At 36.8% G+C, this 17705-nt stretch overlaps 1 long non-coding RNA gene across 1 annotated transcript in view; it reads left to right on the top strand.

The window, feature by feature from the left end:
* Positions 1–443: 443 nt before the first annotated feature.
* The window catches only part of LOC103007562 (uncharacterized), a 50772-nt gene continuing 33510 nt past the window's right edge, over positions 444–17705 (top strand). Inside the window, exons 1-2 of the long non-coding RNA XR_452551.2 lie at positions 444–603; positions 1386–1438. This is a non-coding gene — a long non-coding RNA (uncharacterized LOC103007562). The remainder of the gene's footprint in view (positions 604–1385; positions 1439–17705) is intronic.

The following is a 17705-nucleotide window of genomic DNA, read 5'->3' as shown; positions in this document are numbered from 1 at the left end:
ACTACTAAGTTACTCAATGATGCTGGTTAAGTGAGTCATCTTCCAAATCCTTCCAGGGTACATAGTAAGCAGGGGTCTGGTCTTACATAACATGTCCACTCCAAGATACCCACTTCTCTGAGGTTTTTATTACTTCCTGAATAATTTATATAACCACTTGTCATATCTCTACTTTGTTTAATGTGGGCTACCACTCTTCAGGTTTCCAAGAACTACCCCATCAGTGTATTAAAAACTGAGTGTTAGGGCCCTTATCAAAGCATTAAGTCTGAGTCATAGAAAAGTTAGCCCATTAAAAACAGCTTTGTATTCCACTTCCCTGGTCCAGTGGCCTCAGAATCTACTCCCTGGAATAGTCTATAAGTTCCTACAGTACTTATTAGCCACGGTCTACAGTCTCTGTTGGCATTCAATCTCTCTTCTCCCTTTGCAGGCTCAAGATTCCCACAGTGGGGCCGTGCTGAGAATTAACACTACTATCACTCTGGTGCCCAGGAGGTGAAGTGAAGTCAAGTTCTGAGAAAGGAAACCATTATAAGCCACTTGCCTCATTTGAACCCTCTGCGTGGTCATCAAGGAAGGTGGAGTCTCATCCCCTAACAGGTAGAAGTGGGTCCCTTCCACAGGCCCAAAGGATTTAGGGTAATCTGAGTGTTCCAAATTCTTAACTGCATCAATCCTAATATCCCCAGCCCAAGGCTCAGGGTTCCACTTCTCTATCAGGGTCCTGACTTTGGCATAGAAGATTTGTCTGGGATGAGAAATCAACCTTCTCTTTGGCTCTGCCACTCATAATTAAGTCACATTCCTAATCATAAATCATGCTTGTCCTCTGATTTTTATTTCTCCTTTCAATTTGTGCTCAGTTGACCTAAGTCTGTCATTCTCTTTTTCAATAAATCAGTGGTGCTCAGCAATAATCACCCAGTTCCACAGTCCTAATACTTAACTTTCTCCATCATTGATCTGAAATGCCAGAGAAATTACACAGGCTGGTACATTTCCTTCCACCTGTATCACACCCCATTTACCACAAGTGAAAGTCTTAATATTTGCACTACTGCAACCTGCCAGACTCTAGGACCTTTCCTAGACCATGCTTCTAATTATCAGTCCTGGTAGCAACTGTCCTAGGTAGGGTTCCCTAAAGTCAGAGCCTTAATTGGGCAGAGCCCCAAAAGCATCTACAACAATAGCCAAGTATCCAGTAAAGATATGAAAGTGTGTTTATGCTCATTAGTTATGAAAATGGAAATTAAAACCCAATGAGATAACACATGTTCCATATGTATCTGGAAAAAAATTATATTCTGCCATTGTTAGATGCATCATTCTAATAGGTCCAGTTGGTAGCTGTTCTCATCTATATCTTTTCTGATTTTCAGTCATCTTGTTCCATCAATTACTGAGGAAGGAGTGTTAAAGTCTTCAGTTTTGAGTAGGTACTTTTATTTCTTTATTTCTGCCATTTTTGTTTCATGTACTTTGAAGTTTTATTTTTTTGATGCATACACTTTTAGTACTGCAATGCATTCCTAGTGAATTGAATGTTTTATCATTATGAAAATAGTTTTCTTTGTCTCTGGCAATACTCCTTGTTTTGAAGTTTACTTTGTGTGATGTTAATTGACTAATCGTGTTTCCATAATATATCTTGTTTCACTAAAGTATAGTTTTTAGTAATGCATACTTAGGTGGTATTTTTATTAGGAAAAGCAGGTAACTGGAGAACCTAAAAATCAAGGCATTGGTTTTCTTCAGGTGGGGGTGAGCATGTGAGCAGGGAAGACATGATTGGAACATAGCACTTGGGATATTTTTCTGTCACTAGCAAGATTTTATTTTTTCACCTGGATAGTGGTAACACAGGGGTCTGCTTTATAATAGCTCACTAAGCATATAATTATATTTGGTGCGCTTTTACATGTTTTATAGTTCACAATGAAAAAACTTCAGAAACAAAAAAGAATGTTCATTATGTCATGCATGCAAAGAATATTTACAAAAACCCACATGCTTTGTCACAAAGAAAATCTCAATAGATGTCAAAAATGTGATATCATTCAGATTGGTTTCTCAGCAATACATAATCATATTCAAAATCAACCATAAAAAGTAATTTTAAAAACCCCATGTGGCTAGGATATATAATACAAGTAATGAGTTATAACCCATAGTATTAAATAAATATCCATGATACTACACTGATATTTAAAAAGTTAAATAAATTGGGATAAAAGGATAGCTCTTTGTTTTAGTAAAATCTCAATAAGTAATGTAGGAAGAATAATGGAAATAGAAAATCACCATAGCAAATACTACAGAAATAATTACTGCAGGCAGTAATCATCCATGGATGCTAAAATTGCTGGATCAAAGTATGCCAAGAAAGAGACTGTTTATCCTTTCCTTGCTTATTTTATCCCATCTCAAAGGATATTCCCTTCAAGATATGAATTAATTGCAAAGCTAAAAATCATAAATTTACTATGGGGAATCCTGGCAGACACCATCTTAATAAGTTTTCAAAGTTATTAAAAGTATTGGGGAACTTCCCTGGTGGCCCAGTGGTAAAGAATCCGCCTTCCAATGCAGGGAACGCAGGTTCAATCCCTGGTCAGGGAACTAAGATCCCACAAGCCACGGAGCAACTAAGCCCATGCACCAGAACTACTGAGTTTGCGTGCCTCAACTAGAGAGCCTGTGTGCCACAAACTACGGACCCCACGCACTCTGGAACCCGCGTGCCACAACTACAGAGCCCACGCACCCTGGAGCCTGCATGCCACAACTAGAGAAGAGAAAACCCACATGCCACAACTAGAGAGAAGCCTGCGTGCTGCAACGAAAGATCCCACATTCCTCAATGCAGATCCCACATGCTGCAACTGAGACCTGATGCAGCCAAAATTAAATAAATAAATTATCTTTTTTTAAAAAGTATTGGGACATTTTGACTTTGGGTACCTGCTGATATGATGCACTCTCACTGTATGCTCTTGAGTTTAGCATCACCTTGGCAAAAATGTATGATCTCAGTCTAATCATGAGAAAACTTCAGACAATGTCAAATTGGGAGATGTTCTATAAGATAACTAATCAGTATTCTAAAGTATCAAGATCATGGGAAAACAAGGAAAGATTGATAAACTGTCACAGATTGGTGAAGACTAAGGAGACATGATAACTTAAGGCAACCTCTTCTTCCTATACAGACACTTCAACAAGGGATTTGTCCCTACACTAAAACCGTAACTACCTTTCATATCTAGTAGGAGATTCTCTATAAAATATACTAACACATACACAAGTGCCCTTCAACACTGTGAAAATATTCCTTTCTTTATCTATTGCTGCCTGTTCATGGACCATAAGCCCTTATGGCATGCCTTTTCCACTAATCAGAGGTAGTAGTCAGCCAGTTCATTGGTGGGGAGATCCTGCTGGATAAACATATGACACAGAGGTACAAGAAATTCATGATGACCACTCATCACAGACAACTTTGTTCTTCATTTATAAACCGTAATACTCAAAGATCACCATAATATGAGGAAAATCAGCAAAATGAATATGAAAGAATAAAACAAGAAAAAAGAATTACTGACCCCAGAGGAAATAAATGATACAAGAAACAAAAACTTTTAAAACTGTAGTTTGAAGCAACCTAAATGTCCATCAGCAGAGGAACAGATAAAGAAGATGTGGTGCATATATACAATGCAATATTACTCAGCCATAAAAAGGAATGAAATTGGGTCATTTGTAGAGATGTGGATGGACCTAGAGACTGTCATACAGAGTGAAGTAAGTCAGAAAGAGAAAAACAAATATCATATATTAACACATATGTGTAGAGTCTGAAAAAATTGGTATAGACGATCTTATTTACAAAGCAGAAATAGAGACACAGATATAGAGAACAAACAAACATATGGATACCGAGGGGGAAGGGGGAGTGGATGGGATGAACTGGGAGATTGGGATTGACATATATACACTACTGATACTGTGTATAAAATAGATAACTAATGAGAACCTACTGTATAGCACAGGGAACTCTACTCAGTGCTCTGTGGTGGCCTAAATGGCAAGGAAATACAAAAAAGAGGGGATATATGTATACATACAGCTGATTCACTTTGCTGTACAGTAGAAACTAACACAATATTGTGTTAGCAACTATACCCCAATAAAAATTTTTTAAAAAACAAACTGTAGTTTGACTTTTTAAATTCACTGAGAGAAGCTTTCATGCAAAGGAGAAATCAGAGCAGGAAAGAATTCTTTTTTTTTTTTTTAACATCTTAATTGGAGTATAATTGCTTTACAATGGTGTGTTAGTTTCTGCTGTATACAGGAAAGAATTCTTAAAGGTTAAAAAGCATGACACTCAAAACAGAAAATTCGATAGAATTGATTAAATGACATGACACTGACTGAATTAGTAATGTGAAAGGAAACCTCCCATAACATAGAGCAAAAGACATATAAACAGAGAAGCGTTGAGATGTAGTATCAATGTTTATCTCATTGTTAGTTTCCTTTATTTTAGAGTATTCCTTTTAGTCATTTCAATTTGGAAAAGGCATCTCATACTGTTTTTCCACTGTGAACCCAGAAGTCACAAACTTATAAACATAAAAAATATTCAAAATGTTTAAACTGACGTATAAAGTAGCTTTTCTATAGCCACCAAGTCTATGTATTTACATTGTTCGCATTGCCTTTTTCCAAAACTGAATGTTTATTATTTACTTAGAAATTAACAAATTATTGTTGTAAGACAATGAGGCTTATACATATGTGAAAAGGTAAAGTATACCCCATCCCTACTATCCTCATTGCCACTCTCTGAGAGGTAACCATTGTTGACAACTTTCTGAATATTCAAGTTTTCTATGTATCTACAACTACATAAGCAAAATGTTGAACAAAAATGGGATCCTACTTATTTTTCAGCATCTTGCGTTTTTTATGCAATAACAAATCATTGGATTATTTTCTTGTTTATGTCTACATATCTGTTTCATTTTTAACAACTACATAGAATTCAGCACTAGGAATACATAAAAGATTTTTTATTATTTCTTTATTTCTTTATTTTTATTAATTAATTTTTTTTTTCGGCTGCATTGGGTCTTCCTTGCTGTGCATGGGCTTCTTCTCTAGTTGCGGTGAGAGGAGGCTACTCTTTGTTGTGGTGCGTGGGCTTCTCACTGCGGTAGCCTTTCTTGTTGCGAAGCATGGGCTCTAGGTGCGCAGGCTTCAGTAGTAGTTCAGAGCCATGCGGAGCATGGGCTCTAGGCGTGCAGGCTTCAGTAGTTGTGGCACGTGGGCTCAGTAGTTGTGGCTCGTGGGCTCTAGAGTGCAGGCTCAGTAGTTGTGGCACACAGGCTTTGTTGCTCCATGGCATGTGGGATCTTCCCATACCAGGGCTCAAACCCGTGTCCCCTGCATTGGCAGGCGGATTCTTAACCACTGTGCCACGGGGGAAGTCCTATTTCTCTTTTTTAATTGAAGTATAGTTGATTTACAATATTATATTAGTTTCAAGTGTACAGCATAGAGATTCAGTATTTTTATAGTTTATACTCCATTAAAGGTTATTACAAGATAATGGCTATAATTCCCTATGTTATAGAATATATTCTTGTTGCTTATGTATTTTATTTTATTTTTATTTATTTATATATTTTTTTGGCTGCATTGGTTCTCCATTGATGTGTGCGGGCTTTCTCTAGTTGCGGCGAACAGGGGCTACTCTTCGTTGTGGTGCGCGGGCTTCTCATAGTGTGGCTTCTCTTGTTGCAGAGCACGGGCTCTAGGCATGCAGGCTTCCATAGTTGTGGCTTGCGGGCTCTAGAGCGCAGGCTCAGTAGTTGTGTCACACTGGCTTAGTTGTTCCGTGGCATGTGGGATCTTCCCGAACCAGGGCTCGAACCCATGTCCCCTGCATTGGCAGGCGGATTCTTAACCACTGCGCCACCAGGGAAGTCCCTAAGGATTTTATTTATAGTAGTTTGTTTCTCTTAATCCCGTACCCTTAGTGTGCCCCTCCCTGCTTCCCTCTCCCCACTGGTAACCACTAATTTGTTTTCTATATCAGCGAGTCTGTTCCTGTTTTGCTGTATACCATCATTTGTATTATTTTTTAGTTCCACATATAAGTGATATCATACAGTATTTTTCTTTCTCTGATTTATTTCACTAAGCAGAATATTCTCTAGGTCTATTCACATTGCTACAAATGGCAGAATTTCATTCTTTTTTATGGCCGAGTAATATTCCATTGTGTATATATACCACGTCTTCTTTATCCATTCTTCTGTTGATAGATGCATGAGTTGCTTCCATATCTTTACTACTGTAAATAGTGCTTCTATGAACATTGGGTGCATGTATCTTTTTGAATCAGTGTTTTCATATTTTCTGGATATATACCCAGGAGTGGAATTGCTGGGTCATATGGTAGTTCTACTTTTAGTTTTTTGAGGAACCTCAATACTGTTTTCCATAGTGGCTGCACTGATTTACACTCCCACCTAAATGCACAAGGGTTCCCTTTTCTCCACATCCTCACTAACGTTTGTTATTTGTAGACTTTTTTTTTTTTTTTTTTTTTTAATTAATTTATTTTTGGCTGTGTTGGGTCCTCATTGCTGGCTCTAGAGCACAGGCTCAGTAGACGTGGCACACGGGCTTAGTTGCTCCGTGGCATGTGGGATCTTCCCAGACCAGGGCTCGAACCCGTGTCCCCTGCGTTGGCAGGCGGATTCTTAACCACTGCGCCACCAGGGAAGCCCATTTGTAGACTTTTTGATGATAGCCATTCTGATATGGTGATACCTCATTGTGGTTTTGATTTGCATTTCTCTAATAATTAGTGATGTGATTTACATTTCTCTAATAATTAGTGCTGTTGAGCATCTTTTCACGTGCTTGTTGGCCATCTGTATGTCTTCTCTGGAGAAATGTCTGTTTAGATCTTCTGCATATTTTTTGATTGGGTTATTTCTCTTTTTTTTTGTTATTGAGTTGTATGAGCTGTTTGTATATTTTGGAAATTAAGCCCTTGTCAGCTGCATCATTTGAAAATATTTTCTCCCAGTCCATAGGTTGTCTTTTCATTTTGTCTGTGGTTTCCTTTGCTGTGCAAAAGCTTTTAAGTTTAATTAGGTCCCATTTGTTTATTTTTCCTTTTATTTCGTTTGCTTTCACAGACAGATCCCAAAAAATATTGCTACGATTTATGTCATTTATGTCAAGGAATATTCTGCCTTTGTTCTCTTCTAGGAGTTTCATGGTTACAGGTCTTACATTAAGGCCTTTAATCCATTTGAGTTTTCTTTTATAGGGTGTGAGGAAATGTTCTAATTGCATTGTTTTACGTATAGCTTTCCAGTTTTCCCAGCACCGCTTATTGAAGAGACTATCTTTTCTCCATTTTTATAGTCTTGCCTGTTTATCATAGATTAATTGACCATAGGTGTGTGAGCTTATTTATGGGCCTTCTGTTCTGTTCCATTGATCTTTGTGTCTGTTTTTGTGCCAGTACTTTGCTGTTTTTGATTACTGTAGCTTTGTAGAGTAGTTTGAAGACAGGGAGCATGATACCTCCAGCTTTGTTCTTTTATTTCATGATTGCTTTGGCAATTCAGGGTCTTTTCCTTGGTTCCACATGAATTTTGGTGTTATTTTTTCTAGTTCTGTGAAATATGTCATGGGTGTTTTGATAAGGATTGCATTAAGTCTGTTGCTTTGGTTAGTATGGCTATTTTAACAATATCAATTCTTCCAATCCAAGAGCATGGAATATCTTTCCATTTCTTTGTATCATTTTCAATTTCCTTCATCAGTGTTCTATAGTTTTCAGCATAAAGGTCTTTCACCTCCTTGATTAAGTTTCTTGCTAGGTGGGACTTCCCTGGTGGCACAGTGGTTAAGAATCCACCTGCCAATGCAGGGTACATGGGTTTCAGCCCTGGTCTGGGAAGATCCCACATGCCGCGGAACAACTAAGCCTGTGTGCCACAACTACTGAGCCTGTGCTCTAGAGCCCAAGAGCCACAACTGTTGAGCCTGCGTGCCACAACTACTGAAGCCTGCGTGCCTAGAGCCCATGCTCCACAAAAGAGAAGCCACCACAATGAGAAGCCCGCGCACCGCAACAAAGAGTAGCCCCTGCGAATCGCAACTAGAGAAAGCCCATGCGCAGCAATGAAGACCCAATGCAGCCAAAAATAAATTAATTAATTTTTTTAAAAAATATTCTTCCTAGGCATTTTATTCTTTTTGATATGATTTTAAATGGAACTTTTTTTTAACTTTCTCTTTCTGATAGTTCATTATTCGTATATAGAAAAGCAACAGATTTTTGTATATTAATCTTATATCCTGCAACTTTGCTGAATTCATTTATTAGTTCTAATAGTTTTGGGGTAGAGAATTTAGGGTTTTCTATATAAAGTATCATGTTATCTGCAAATAGTGAGAGTTTTACTTTTTCCCCTCAATTTAGATGTCTTTCATTTCTTTTTCTTGTCTGATTGCTCATAAAAATGAGATCAGAAATACTTGAAAAAGAAATGAAGGACACAATAGCAAAGATCAATAAAACTAAAAGCTGGTTCTTTGAGAAGATAAACAAAATTGATAAACCATTAGCCAGACTCATGAAGAAAAAGAAAAGACTCAAATCAACAGGATTAGAAATGAATAAGGAGAAGTAACAAATGACACTGCAGAAATACAAAGGATCATGAGAGATTACTACAAGCAACTATATGCCAATAAAATGGAAAACCTGGAAGAAAATGGACAAATTCTTAGAAAAGCACAACCTTCCAAGACTGAACTAGGAAGAAATAGAAAATATGAACAGACCAATCACAAGCACTGAAAATGAAACTGTGATTAAAAATCTTCCAGCAAACAAAAGCCCAGGACCAGATGGCTTCACAGGTGAATTCTATCAAACATTTAGAGAAGAGCTAACACCTGTCCTTCTCAAACTCTTCAAAATATAACAGAGAGAGGAACACTCCCAAACTCATTCTACGAGGCCACCATCACCCTGATACCAAAACCAGACAAAGATGTCACAAAAAAAAGAAAACTACAGGCCAATATCTCTGATGAACATAGATGCAAAAATCCTCAACAAAATACTAGCAAACAGAATCCAACAACACATTAAAAATATCATACACCTTGATCAAGTGGGGTTTCTCCCACGAATGCAAGGATTCTTCAGTATATGCAAATCAATCAATGTGATACACCATATTAACAAATTGAAGGAGAAAAACCATATGATCATCTCAATAGATGCAGAAAAAGCTTTCGACAAAATTCAACACCCACTTATGATAAAAACCCTCCAGAAAAGGCATAGAGGGAACTCACCTCCACATAATAAAGGCCATACATGACAAACCCACAGGAAACATCGTTCTCAATGGTGAAAAACTGAAACCATTTCCACTAAGATCAGGAACAAGACAAGGTTGCCCACTCTCACCACTATTATTCAACATAGTTTTGGGAGTTTTGCCCACAGCAATCAGAGAACAAAAAGAAATAAAAGAAATCCAAATCGGAAAAGGAGAAGTAAAACTGTCACTGTTTGCAGATGACATGATACTATACATAGAGAATCCTAAAGATGCTACCAGAAAAATACTAGAGCTAACCAATGAATTTGGTAAAGTAGCAGGATACAAAATTAATGCAAGAAATCTCTTGCATTCCTATACACTAATGATGAAAAATCTGAAAGAGAAATTAAGGAAACACTCCCATTTACCACTGCAACAAAAGAATAAAATACCTAGGAATAAACCTACCTAATGAGACAAAAGGCCTGTATGCAGAAAACTATAAGACACTGATGAAAGAAATTAAAGATGATACAAACAGATGGAGAGATATACCATGTTCTTGGATTGGGAGGATCAACATTGTGAAAATGACTATATTACCCAAAGCAATCCACAGATTCAATGCAATCCCTGTCAAACTACCAATGGCATATTTCAGAGAACTAGAACAAAAAACTTCACAATTAGTATGGAAACACAAAAGACCCCGAATAGCCAAAGCAATCTTGAGTAAGAAAAATGGAACTGGAGGAATCAGACTCCCTGACTTCAGAGTATACTACAAAGCTACAGTAATCATGACAGTATGGTACTGGCACAAAAACAGAAATATAGATCAATGGAACAGGATAGAAAGCCCAGAGGTAAACCCACGCACATATGGTCACCTTATTTTTGATAAAGGAGGCAAGAATATGCAATGGAGAAAAGACAGCCTCTTCAATAAGTGGTGCTGGGAAAACTGCACAGCTACATGTAAAAGAATGCAATTAGAACACTCCCTAACACCATACACAAAAATAAACTCAAAATGGATTTAAGACCTAAATGTAAGGCCAGACACTATAAAACTCTTCGAGGAAAACATAGGCAGAACACTCTGTGACATAAATGACAGCAAGATCCTTTTTGACCCACCTCCTAGAGAAATGGAAATAAAAACAAAAATAAACAAGATGAAAAGACAACCCTCAGAATGGGAGAAAATATTTGCCAATGAAGCAACTGACAAAGGATTAATGTCCAAAATTATACAAGCAGCTCTTGCAGCTCAATATCAAAAAAACAAACAACCCAATCCAAACATGGGCAGAAGACCTAAATAGACATTTCTCCAAAGAAGATATACAGATTGCCAACAAACACATGAAAGAATGCTCAATATCACTAATTATTAGAGAAATGCAAATCAAAACTACAATGAGGTATCACCTCACACCAGTTAGGATGCACATCATCAGAAAATCTACAAACAGCAGATGCTGGAGAGGGTGTGGAGAAAAGGGAACCCTCCTGCACTGTTGGTGGGAATGTAGATTGATACAGTCACTATGGAGAACAGTATGGAGGTTCCTTAGAAAACTACAAATAGAACTACCATATGACCAAGCAGTTCCACTATTGGGCATATACCCTGAGAAAACCATAATTCAAAAAAGTCATGTACCACAATGTTCATTGCAGCTCTATTTACAATAGCCAGGACGTGGAAGCCACCTAAGTGTCCATCGACAGATGAATGGATAAAGAAGATGTGGCACATATATACAATGTAATATTACTCAACCATAAAAAGAAATTAAATTGAGTTTTTTGTAGTGAGGTGGATGATGGACCTAGAGTCTTCCATACAGAGTGAAGTAAGTCAGAAAGAGAAAAACAAATACCATATGCTAACACATATATATGGAATCTAAAAAAAAAAAATGGTTCTGAAGAACCTAGGTGCAGGACAGTAAAAAAGATGCAGATGTAGAGAATGGGCTTGAGGACACAGGGAGGGGGAAGGGTAAGCTGGGACAAAGTGAGAGAGTGGCATGGACATATACACACTACCAAATATAAAATAGATAGCTAGTGGGAAGCAACCACATAGCACAGGGAGATCAGCTCTGTGCTTTGTGACCGCCTAGAGGGGTGGGATAGGGAGGGTGGGAGGGAGACACAAGAGGGAGGGGTTATGGGGATATATGTATACATACAGCTGATTCACTTTGTTATAAAGCAGAAACTAACACAACATTGTAAAGCAATTATACTCCAATAAAGATGTTAAAAAAAAAAAAACAAAGTTGAGGAAAAAATATAAAGTCATTATTGATAGGTGTATACTTTGCCATTATATTACTTGTTTTCCAGTTGTTTTTGTAGTTCTCTGTTTATTTCTTCTTCTTTTTGTTTATTCCCTTGTGGTTTGATGATTTTCTTTAGTAGTATGTTTGTGTTCCTTTCTTTTTAGTTTTTGTGTATTTGTTGTAGGTTTTTGATTTGTGGTTACCATGGGGTTCATATATGTTGACCTATATCTAGTTGTCTTAAACTGGTAGTTCAAACACATTCTAAAAGATCTATATATTTTTTTTTTTTTAATGAGGATCTTGAATCAGATGCGTATGTTTTTGATTGATTGATTGATTGATTGATTTTGGCTGTGTTGGGTCTTCGTTTCTGTGCGAGGGCTTTCTCCAGTTGTGGCAAGCGGGGGCCACTCTTCATCGCGATGCGCGGGCCTCTCTTGTTGCGGAGCACAGGCTCCAGACGCGCAGGCTCAGCAGTTGTGGCTCACGGGCCCAGCCGCTCTGCGGCATGTGGGATCTTCCCAGGCCAGGGCTCGAACCCGTGTCCCCTGCATTAGCAGGCAGACTCTCAACCACTGCGCCACCAGGGAAGCCCTAAAAGATCTATATTTTTTACTACCCCCCCATTTTGTGTTTTCTGTGTCATATATTACATCTTCATGCTATCCCTTAACTATTTATCATAGTTATACTTGCTTTTACTATTTTTTGTCTTTTAATCTTCATACTGGGTTATTTAAGTGGTTGTATCTCAGTGCTTACTATATATTTGCCTTTCCTAGTGGGAATATCCCTTATGGATTCTTACTTCTTTTCCACGTAGAGAAGACCCTTTAACATTCCTTTTAGTGTAGGTTTAGCATTGATGAACTCTTAGTTTTTGCTTCTCAGGGAAGTTGTTTATCTTTTCTTCTTTTCTAAATGATAATCTTGCTGGGTAGAGAATCCTAGGCTGCAGGTTTTTCCCTTTCAGCACTTTGAATATATCTTGCCACTCCTTTCTGTCCTGCAAAGTTTCTGCAGAGAAATCAGCTGATAGACTTATGTGGATTCCTTTGTTCATGACTCTTTTTCTCTTGCTGCCTTTGGAATTCTCTCTTTATCTTTAACTTTGCCATTTTAATTATGATATGCCTTGGTATGGATCTGTTTGGGTTTATCTTTTTTTGGACCTTCTGTGCTTCCATATCTGGATATCTGTTTCTTTCTGCAGTTTTGAGAACGTTTCAGCCATAATTTTCTCAAATACGTTTTTTGTTCCACTTCTCTCTCTCTTCTCTTTCTGAGGCCCCTATAATGCAAATGTTGGTATGCTTAATATTATCCCAGAGATCTCTGAAATTGTTTTCATTTTTTTAAGTTTGTGTTTCTTTTTGCTGTTCTGATTGGGTGGTTTCCATTATTCTATCTTCCAGATCACTTACACATTCTTCTCTATCACTTAGTCTGCTATTCATTCCTTCTAGCGTGTTGTTTATTTCAGCTATTGAATTCTTCATTTCTGATTAGATCTTTTTAATATTTTCTGTTCCTTGTTAAGTGTTTACCATGTACATCAATTTTTTTCCCTATTCAGTTAACATTTTTATTACCAATGCTTTGAATTCTTTAACTGGTAAATTGTTTATTCTGTTTCATTATTTATTCAGGTATTTTCTCTTGCTTTTTCAATTGAAAGTAGTTCCTCTGCCCTTTTATTTTGCCTAACTTTCTCTGCTTCTGTGAATTTAGGCGAAACAGCTATCTATTGTGGTCTTGAAGGGGTGATCTTGTGTGAGAGTATCCCTATACAGACTGTGTGTGCCTAATGCCTATGGTGGGAAAGCTGGATCTGACGTGGATGCAAGTCACATCTTTCCTCAGGGTGTGCTGACAGCTCTCACCTTGGTCGGGGGTGGAGCTAGAGATGGAAGGGCTAGAGCTGAAGCCAGGTGTAAGACAGGACTTCCTCTCTGCTCAGTGGCCATCACCGCCCCATCAAGGGTGAGGTCTAATCCCAAATTGCTGAAGCAGAATCCCTACGGGTTGGGCCAAGCTGGCTCTCTTCCCTTTAAGTGTGTGTTTTTCCCTCTCCCTGCACCAAGACCCTTGCGCCAGAGGAGGGTAGTGCTGAAACAAGGAGGTCCAATGTGGGCTCTCACCTTGTGTTGGCCACAGATAGAAATCTGATGTGTTGCCTGTGCAGTTACCCATAGCTCCACTCAGACACAGCCTCAGGTGCAAGTCCACTTTATCCTTCACAGCAGATCACTCTGCCCCCAGCCTCTGCCATCCCTGCCCTGTGGTGGAATCTCTCTACAGCCCAGGTGGGACCCACATGGCTTCTTGGCGTGTATGGGGGTGTTGTTGAGCTGTGGTGGAACAGCTGCCATCAGAGATCAAGGCTGTTTCTGAGGTGCTGCTTGAGGAAGGGCCAACAGTGACCTGTTCAACTACACCCTGGCTGTTAACACCCAAGTTATTCTCAGGGGTGTATTTCACATTCAGCTATTTTTTAGTGTTATTAAGGATGTTGGAGTGCAAACCCATTTTAACCTACCAGTTTCTCTTTGCATTGTTGTAACATGGTTTGGGTTAAGACTGAAATTAGCATTCAAAATTGCTTTTTTGTGTGCTGAACTATGAATACTAATGATATGTCCCTTGCCTAAAACTAAGTGATATGTATCCTCCCTTTATACATAAATAATTTTTTCCTGAAACAGATCTTAAATCCATTTGCACGTCCAAAGTATTTTGAGAATTCCGTTTGGCAGCAAAACTTAAACCAAGAAATAAATTTACACTGCTTTTTCTTAATATAATACATCACTTTTAACCTCTTCCTTCAGTGGTTGTGGGATACTGCAGTAAAATGCTGAGATCACCTCAGTGTGTTCCTCAAAATACCCATGGCTTTCTGGCCATGCACACTGCCTAAGGGTTCAATCAGTAGGTTAATTCTTCCTTCAGGGTTGCCCTGAGGGTTAAAGTTCCTGATGAGCCAAGTAGATCTTGCATGTAGGAAGAAGGTGGGTGGATTAATTGTATATGAATGCTGGGGGACAAAAACTACTCATGTGCAGCTGAAGTCACAACATGATCTTTATTCTATTTTTTGTGTTTTATCTATCTGTTTTCATGTTGATTTGTTGTTTTTGGCTTATTTTACAGCCCTATTATAGCCAAGCTCTTTCAACATCTGACAAATGATTGCTATGAAAACATCTTGTATTTTCATGCAGTTGTTTTAGTGGAAGTTTTGCATCTTGTTCCTTTTTACCTTTTCATTTATTCCAAGCCAGTTTCGTATTTTACCTTTTTATAAATAAGATGAACTAAGGAAGGGAAAATCATGATAATATGGAAAAGTTTAGTTTTATTTGATTAAATCTTTTTTCTATGACATCTCTAATAGTAATAATGATGATCTCCATATATGCTGATATTTTATTTACTTTATGTATTAGCCATTTATTAATATCTTAATAGACTTTACATTTTACCACGGGGAAGAAAACACAGATCCCCTGAATTTAAGTAACTTACCCAAAGTTATGCAGCTAGTAAGTAGCAGAATGAGAGTTAATAGCTAAGAAATAGATTCAAACTCAGATCTGTCTGGCTCCTAAGCCAATGCTTTTTCCTCCATGCCAATATTTCTCAGTCTGGGAATCCTAAAAGGTTGGGGTGTCCCAGATGTCATCTTTTGACAAGTTTTTTATTCTTCCAAGTATTTACTGAGTGCTAATTATGTGTTGGATGTTATTCTAGGCACTTGATGTACATTATGGAGGAAAGAAAACAAAATGTTGCTCCTCTAAGAGTTTACATTCTTGTGAGAATGGGGGATATAGACAATAAACAAAGACATAATGTATATAATATGTTAGAAGGTGGCAAGTGCTACAGAAAAGAATATTCTCTGACAGTTTTGTATTGTGCTTTCATTGTCTTGATTATAAATATTTAATATAATGATATTGTAAATAATCTTAATGACCTCCTATAACAAAGTACTGACTTGTGATTTCAGAGCAATTATTTATATTTGTGTTTTCTCTCACATAATGGCTAGTGAATGCAAAACAAAAAATGTTATGGTACAATCTAAAAATGAAGGAGTCATACTGGTTCAAAGAGGATTGATTCATAACAGCATGAATGTAAAGATGCCATGAACCCTAAAGAACATACATTGCAGAAGTTGGTTTTATACTGAATTTGAAATCGCCATTGTATCGCACAGACCATATCTTTGTATGTAGCTCCTTTAAATAATTCTACAGTGTTTAAAACCCTGTTCTAAATCCCATTAATCAGATTGCTTAGTGCACACTTAAATCACAAGAATATTTAAACATATCTTCAAGTAAAAGATAGCTCTACAATGTTAACAATGATACCTTGTTAAAATAGGCACTCAGAGATTGTTTATGGCCAGGTGTTGGTTAAATATAAATCTGATCATAGTATACTGTCAAACAAAGCCTTTAAATTGTGAAAAAATATTAAGGTTTAACTTACGTATATTAAAGTACAGAACACTTTAGTATGCAACTCAGCAAGCATTAAGGCTGTTTTATACAGCATAAATTTTTACTTCTGTAAAGAGACAGGGTCCACATTAGTAACATTAAAATTTTAAACTACAGAAACACATTAAATGTAGAACCAGACCGAAGAAAAATCACCTTATATTAAATCCAATGATAGCAATTTAGTTTTAGTAAAACAAAATAACTTACCATTCAATTACTTTTATTTATACCTTACTGGTTTTTCATTGTTTTAATTTGTAAATTTGCTTTAGTTTTATTGTTATAGGAGCTTAAGAAAATGCATTATACCTAATTTATGATTTTATGTTTGTACATACTTAATAGAGCATTGAGATTCTGTGAGATTTCATTGCTAAAAGTCCGTATATTTCTGACATTTCAGAAACACTGCACTATGCATTGCTGTCTCCTTCTAAATAAAATTTTATTTGATAAACAATAATTATATTTGAGCACCTTTAATGCACCACCCATATCTCTTCTTTGATTGCCAAGTTACCATCTAGTAGAATATTGTCTTCTATAGAAACTAGGATCTATATCTATCTAGTTCCCATTTGTAATGCTCTCAGCAAGTAGTAGTCATTCAGGTTGGTGATGAGATTCAAACTATTATCATTTCAAAAATTCCATTTAGTTGGGAATTTCTTACACATATTAATTCTTCCTGTATAGGTCCTTATTATAGAAACTTTATTCATTCTATCCTTTACTGTGTTTTCATGTTAACATTTTTACAATTCTAAATTTCTAAATTTTTGAATTTAGGTTTAAGAGACTGGATTGAAGTAGAATTAAATTTTTAAACATAAATTATATCCAATAAATAATCCATGTTTCCCAAGCCAGTTTGGGGGAAGATTTGGAGAGGTAAAGTGGAGCATCTGTTTACATCATGGCAATGAAAACAACAGCATGTTGTTTAAAATGTCTTTGCCACCTACTGTGAATATAATTAAAGCCATGGAATTGTATGCTTTAAATGGGTGAAATGGGTGAATATAATCTGAATTATATCTCAGTGAAGCTGTTGTTTAAAAGTAGAGCCATGCAACAGTTGATTTTCATTTACCATCTTTTCCTTTGTGATACCAATTTCATATATAGTACATCTGTATACATTAATTCATAGTTCAATGTTATATTTCCATCAGGTAGTCATATTGATGTAAAAATATACTCCTTTAAGTTTACCCAAATATTTTCTATTTCTTTTTCTCATCATTTCTTGCTATATATCTAGGTTTCCATCTAAATTTCCTCAGCCTGTAGAATTTCCTTTACAGTTACTTGTAATACAGCTCTGCTGATAATACGTTCTCTCAATTTCAGTTTTTCTTAAAATGTATTTATTTTACTTTCATTTTTTAAGCTAATTTTTTTGGTTATAGAATTTTTTTTATTTTTTATTTTTTATTTTTTTAACGTCTTTACTGGAGTATAATTCCTTTACACTGGTGTGTTAGCTTCTGCTTTATAACAAA

The sequence above is a fragment of the Balaenoptera acutorostrata genome, chromosome 19, assembly GCF_949987535.1.
Source record: "Balaenoptera acutorostrata chromosome 19, mBalAcu1.1, whole genome shotgun sequence".
Taxonomy (NCBI): Eukaryota; Metazoa; Chordata; class Mammalia; order Artiodactyla; family Balaenopteridae; genus Balaenoptera; species Balaenoptera acutorostrata.
Note: the sequence above shows the minus strand (reverse complement) of the source record. Positions and strands in the feature narration are given on the sequence as shown.